This window comes from Sorex fumeus, unplaced genomic scaffold (assembly GCF_029834395.1).
Source record: "Sorex fumeus unplaced genomic scaffold, SorFum_2.1 ptg000007l, whole genome shotgun sequence".
Lineage (NCBI taxonomy): Eukaryota > Metazoa > Chordata > Mammalia > Eulipotyphla > Soricidae > Sorex > Sorex fumeus.
This window is the reverse complement of record NW_026606064.1, coordinates 2,288,959-2,295,604: the sequence shown is the minus strand read 5'-3', so window position 1 is coordinate 2,295,604 and position 6,646 is coordinate 2,288,959. Positions and strand designations below refer to the sequence as shown.

Below are 6,646 nucleotides of genomic sequence, written 5' to 3'. Positions count from 1 at the left end.
CCAGTAAAGAAAGTAATTTTTACAGTGGGGGGTAGGGTGGGGTGGCACACACAGAGGTGCTCAGGGACTAGTCTTGGCTTTTTGCTAAGGAGTGATGCCCAGTGGTGCTGGGGATTCAAATCAGAGTCAGCCACATGCATGCAAGGCCAGTGCCTTACTTACCAGCTCCAAGAGAAACGTTTTGTAATACTTACATTCAAACTGCTTCAGAAAAATATTGAAATTCTATTGTGAGCTCAAATCACTCAGTGTTAGCTTTTCTACTGCTTACTTTCTCTAAGATATTTCACACTGAAACTGTATTTGGAATATTGAAGCTTACCTCCCCCTTAAGAAAAGGTTGCTGAAAATCTTGAGTTAGAATCCATTGGTCTGCAACTCTTCCCAGAAGAACATATAAATCCTGCTCAAGTATCTCTGATGAGCACTACTCAAAAGCTGTCCTTCAAATTGCAATTAACCTCATGCCACACATTTTTTTTACTTCTGAGACTAAGACAGTATCATTACCACAAGGACAGAATCACAGACTTGTGGGTGTGAATAGCAAATGAAAGATAGATTATGAAACAACACATAAAAAGAAAAATCACTTAAGCTGCATTCAACACAACTTAGTGTCTTGGAGGTTTTTTTCCTCTCCGTGATTGCAGAGACAATCCTCAGTTTGGAGGGAAGTCGAAATATAGTCTAATTATTCACAGTCAGATGAGTAGATATATTACCACAGGGGCTCAAAACACTGTCTCCCCCTTCTATAATGATGTCAAACAAAGAGCCATACTGGGATTTTAAAAGATAATGAAAGCGAAGTAGAAGGGAACTGGAAAGACCTGATAATCTCAGAGGAGCAAGTCCCCTATGAGAGAAAGGGCAGTCCTGATTTTCCAAAGTCTTAAAGATGAAGCAATTTAACTATGAAGGTTTTTTTTTATTAGTGAAACACCATGAGGTACAGTTATAGACTTACAAACTTTTGTGCTTGGGTTTCAGTTATACAATGATCAAGTACCCATCCCTCCACCAGTGCCCATTCTCCACCACCACGGGTCCCAGCATCCCTCCCACCCCCACCCCCACCCACCCTGCCTCTGTGGCAGGGCATTCCCCCTTGTTCTCTCTCTCTTTTCTTTTGGGTACTGTGTTTTGAAAGAGAGGTCTTGAGTGGCAATCATGTTTGGTCTATAGACTACTTTTAGCATGCTTCTCCCACCCTGGGAGGGTCTCACAACACCCTTTATTTGGTGCTCTCTTCTCTATCTGAGCTTCCTTTTCACCTAGCACATGTGGCTGGCTGAAGGTTTAAGTTATTTAGGTGAGCACATGTGTATTTACATTATTTGCAATCTTTCTACAAACTTTCTACTGGATTATTCATTTTTCATTTACATTTAAAAAGGTTCTTTTAAAGAGCCATGATTTACAAAGTTACTGATCGTTGTTTTTAGGTCTACAATAATTAACACAATGGAAAACTATGCAGCTGCAAGGACCAATGAAATGATGCCATTTGCTGCGAAGTAATGTATCTCAAATACCCTATGCTAGAGAAAGAATCCAGACTTATCCTACCACACACTGGGATTCCCTTTTAGAACATTGAAAAAAAAGGCAAAACTTTATGGGCAAAAAAATAGGTAGCTTTCAGAGTCAGTGGGTGGGAAAAGGGACTTATAACAAAGCAGCTAAGTGTGGTTTTTATTTTTTAGATGATCGAACTCTTCTATGACTTAGAAAATGACTGCTTAAATATGCACATTCAACCGAAATCAGAAATGTACACTAGAAACTTTGGATGTTATTTTTTATACATTATAATTTGAATATAAAATGGAAAAGAAATGACAGGCAATACAAAAAGCATGTGCATCCTTAACACAGTCAGCAAGGGCCCACGGGAAATTGTATTATTTTTCTCCCTGAGAGCATAGAATGAGAACTACAGATGCACCCAGGAGACATTCCCAGAAAACTATAACACCAGTCCCATGTGATAACCTCTCTCAATAGAACATTATTTTAGAAGGACTAGAGAGTGTGTGCCGAGTCCCTTTAGTCATTACTTACTCAATTTGAAGGCAAATTGTTAGCCCATACATGACCTTCTGCCCTCTGCTCTGAGAATTTGCCTAAAATCTGCCTCAAAACAAAGGTGATATTGGTTAACATTTAAATAGAAGTTCCTCAGCAAGGTGTTTTATTGAACTTCTCTTTGTTTACCATTCACAAACACGATTTTGTGAATTCTATAAAAAAAAGGTAATTTTATTCTTTATTTTATAAAGAAGAGAACATAAAGAAAGAGCACAAAAAGAATTAATGGTGAAGTCAGGACACGAGACCCACATTTCAATTCCATCTTGTGTATTTTTTTCTACTTTTACTTGCCTTGGAGATCTTGGAATCTTTTGACCAGTACCTGATAAAGAACATTTTACCAATGTAAATACAATCTTTGTGGCTAGCTGTGACCATTTATAATTTATTGTTCTTTCTTCTACTGCATGAAGGTAAGTTTCTGCATTCTAGATACATTTTTAGTGGGAAGTGTAACAAATGTAAAATCTGTGAGACAACTGTACGTAGTATGAGTTATTTTAACACAAGAGTTGATATCTTGAACATTATTTTCTAAAATGGTGAGTTCCAAATGAGACATAAATGTCAAAACTTTGTCAATATTTTAGTGATATGTATAGAACATAATCATGATGCCTTTCTTAAAAAAATTTAAAAAATACTTATTGAATAAGTTTTGCTTTTATCTTATTTACAGGATGCTTTCCTCTGGTAGCTAAAAAAACAGAAGAGAAAGGGATTCCAGTTCTTTAAACTATAAAGATGTAATAATGGAATTGTGAAGTATTATAGTCCATTGTAATCCATTTCCCACAATTTCACTATTATTAATAGCATTTTGTTTTTGCTTTTTTGGGGGTAACACCCGTCGATGGAGAGGGGTTACTCCTGGCTTTGCACTCAGGAATTACTCCTGGTGGTGCTTGGGGGACCATATGGGATGCTGGGAATAAAATCCGGGTCGGCCGCGTGCAAGGCAAATGCCCTAACCCCTGTACTATCATTCCAGCCCCACTAGCATATTTTTAAATTCTGCTGCTGAGATGACGAAAAGCAAAGGCTCTTGTTCAAAACTGGAATTGAGTGTTAGAATTCAGATATCTCTCATGCTAGCTTTGCATCTATAGAAGTTTTGAAACCATAGCTTCTCACATTCTAAATTCAGAATAGGAACTTACAACTCTTGATATCTGTCACTGAAATATCTTATGACAGCAATTGCATCAAAAAGTTATTTAAGAAAGGATTCCTTCCAACTCATGCTTGTTAATTTTTTAGAAATAAATAAGGCAGATAAATTATTCACATGGATAATTAGAAAAGACACGCATGCTGGAAGATGATGAGAAGAATGATAAATCTAGAGGGGATAAAATGTCTTGGTGGACCAAGGATATGAACAAAGGAAATAAAACAGATTATAAGTCCAAATCTTGTCCACACCTGAATCTGAACTCCTCACACATATGCACTATAAATGTGCAAGCATTTACTAGGCTCACATAATTGATTTGAGATATACCTGTTCATTACCATTTTGGGTGCATTCAAATGTCAAAACCCTGATCAATTGTACACAGGATATAGATGCAGTTTATTATTTGTCAATCATGATTTTAAATTTGAAAATTAATTTAAATAAAAGCTTAAACAGATATGTCAACTTGATCAGGAAACTATTTTTGCACATCTCAATTTATAAACTTGCAAAATTTAGAAAGTATGCGATTCTTTAAAAAATACTCTTCATCTCAATATTATGTTGATCTATAGACAATGTGCCTTAAATTTTGTTGTCAAATCAATACTTGAGGTCTGAATAACATTGAAATAAAAATTATTGCTATTCTTTATACTGAATTAATAATTCTTATTAAACAAGTATTATGTTATACTGAATTAATGATCTCTCTATAGATATGTTTTGTTTCAATTCCACTTCATTGTTTTGTTTTGATTATTTACTTATCACTCTGTTCCTTTATTTCTCATTGCTGAAGGATATGTTATGATTCCCTCATTACTTTTATGGAGAACAACACAGAAGTGACAGAATTCATCCTGCTAGGACTCACTAATGCCCCAGAACTTCAGTTCTATTTATCACATTCACTCTCATTTATCTCATCAATATATCTAGAAACCTGGGAATGATCACACTGATTCTCATTGACTGTCATCTTCACACTCCCGTGCATTTTTTAGTAGTAAGCTTTCTTTGGTGGATCTTTGTTATTCTACAGCTGTCACTCACAAGGTTATGTCTGGATTGCTTAGAGGAGACAAGCTCATCTCCTACAATGCATGTGCTGCTCAGATGTACTTTTTTTTTTTAATAGTGAGACATCATGAGGTACAGTTGCAGACTTATAAATTTTTGTGCTTGGGTTTCAATTATACAATGATCAAATACCCATTCTTCCACCAGTGCCCGTTTCCCACCACCATGGATCCCAGTATCCTTCCCACTCCCCATCCCCCCATCCCACCCTGCCTCTGTGGCAGGGCATTCCCTTTTGTTCTCTCTCTCTTATTGGGTGTTGTGGTTTGCAAAAGAGGCAATGGTTGACAATCATGTTTGGTCTATAGTCTACTTTCATCATACTTCTCCCATCCTGGGAGGATCCTCCCAACACCTTTATTTGGTGTTCCCTTCTCTATCTGAGCTCCCTTTTCTTCTAGCATGTGTGGTTGGCCTCCAAACCATGGAGTAAAATTCCTGGTCCTAATCTCGGCCATTCTTGGATGTTGGTCTCCTATTTTGTTACTTTATGTTCCCCAGATGAATACAATCTTTCTATATCTATCCCTCTTTTTCTGACTCATTTCACTTAACACGATACTTTCCATGTAGTACCACTTGTATGTAAATTTCGTGACTTCATCCTTTCTAACAGCTACATAGTACTCCATTGTGTAAATGTACCAAAGTTTCTTTAACCAGTCTCAGATGTACATTTTTTTATAGCATTTACCACTGGAGAAAATTATCTCTTGGCATCAATGTCCTATGATCGCTATGCAACAGCATGCAAATCCACTGCATTACATCATCACCATGACACCAGGTATGTGTGCATCTCTGACCATAGGTTCCCACATCTGTGGTTTCCTAAATGCTTATATTCACATCAGGGACACATTCAGTCTCTCTTTCTGTAAGCCCAATTTGGTCCACCATTTTTTCTGTGACATTCCAGCTGTCATAACTCTATCCAGATCTGATAGACATATTAGTGATATGGTTCTTGACAAATTTCAACATCTTTTATGCTATCTGTTATCTTGACTTCCTCTATTTCAATATATATCACCATCCTGAAGATGCACTCAGCTAAGGGTTACCAGAAGGCTTTATCCACCTGTGCTTCTCATCTCATTACAGTCTACATTTTCTATGGAACTGTCATCTTCATGTATGTACAGGCCAGCTCTAACCATTCCATAAACACAGACAAAATCACATGTGTTCTACACCATAGTCATCCCCATGACAAACCCCCTGAGTTGACAGCCTAAGGAATAACGACATCAAAAATGCATTCAAGAGGGTAATTGCAAAGGCCAGATTATCTTTAGACCTCACTATTTAAATTTTCAGGGGCCATAATGATGTAGTTTTTAGTCTCTTTAATCTCTTATATGCAGTGACTCACATTTTAAGACCTACCTGCTGCTAAATTATTATCGTAATAACATTTCTTCCTAAAAATTTAATCACCTAGTAAAAGAAAATAGTATGCCTAGTTTTATGATATCGAAATATGAATGATCGGGGGGTAGTCTTAAAATCATAGTCATTTTGTAATGTATCTCATTAGTGATATTTGATTTATTCACATTTATTTTCCCTGCTATATGGAAATTGCCTACAATCATATGTAAAACATGACACACACATATACATGAACAAAAGTACACAAACACTAAAAATTATATGAATTTATGCCTGATGTTACTTCTTTGGTTAATGTTTCAAAGCCACGAATAGAAAAAAAATGTAACATGTATTTTCAATAAAGATATATAATTTGCTGTTGGCAGTTATATTCAGAGTTATCTACACATAATATTTTTAATAAATTGGCATTTCTATCTTTTTAAATTATTTTCTAGAAATAATATGGCACAACAATTTCTAAAAGCAAGAAGAGTAGATTATGATAAAAGCTCAATCAACAATAAGGGAATGTTTTCTCTATACAATGACCTCTTACATTTTGTAAAACAAGATAGGCTGAATAATTATAAGATGTACAGTTTTCTGTCTGGAAATAAAAACAAAATGTGTATTGACATTCATATATGAATCCTTTAGCTTTAGATGAAGCTATTATGATTTGCTCTTCTATTCACTTCATTCATTATGTGGACAACTCCACACATTTGGTTTTATTTTTGTTCCCTCATTTTTATTGATGGTACCATTGCAGCCATCCTGTAGTTACTTGAACCCTGGGGATGTGAAGACTGTCTCCTGTACCTAGACAACAGATGCTCATAGATAGCGCACACAGCATGACAGAGTTGAAACCACCCATGTGGGTCACAGGTTCATAGTCATATG

General features: G+C 36.1%; 1 pseudogene; it reads left to right on the top strand.

Annotated features, from left to right (window-relative positions):
• The first annotated feature begins 4,107 nt into the window (after positions 1-4,107).
• LOC130044410 (olfactory receptor 5B3-like) lies at positions 4,108-5,672 on the top strand (annotated as a pseudogene).
• Positions 5,673-6,646: the final 974 nt, after the last annotated feature.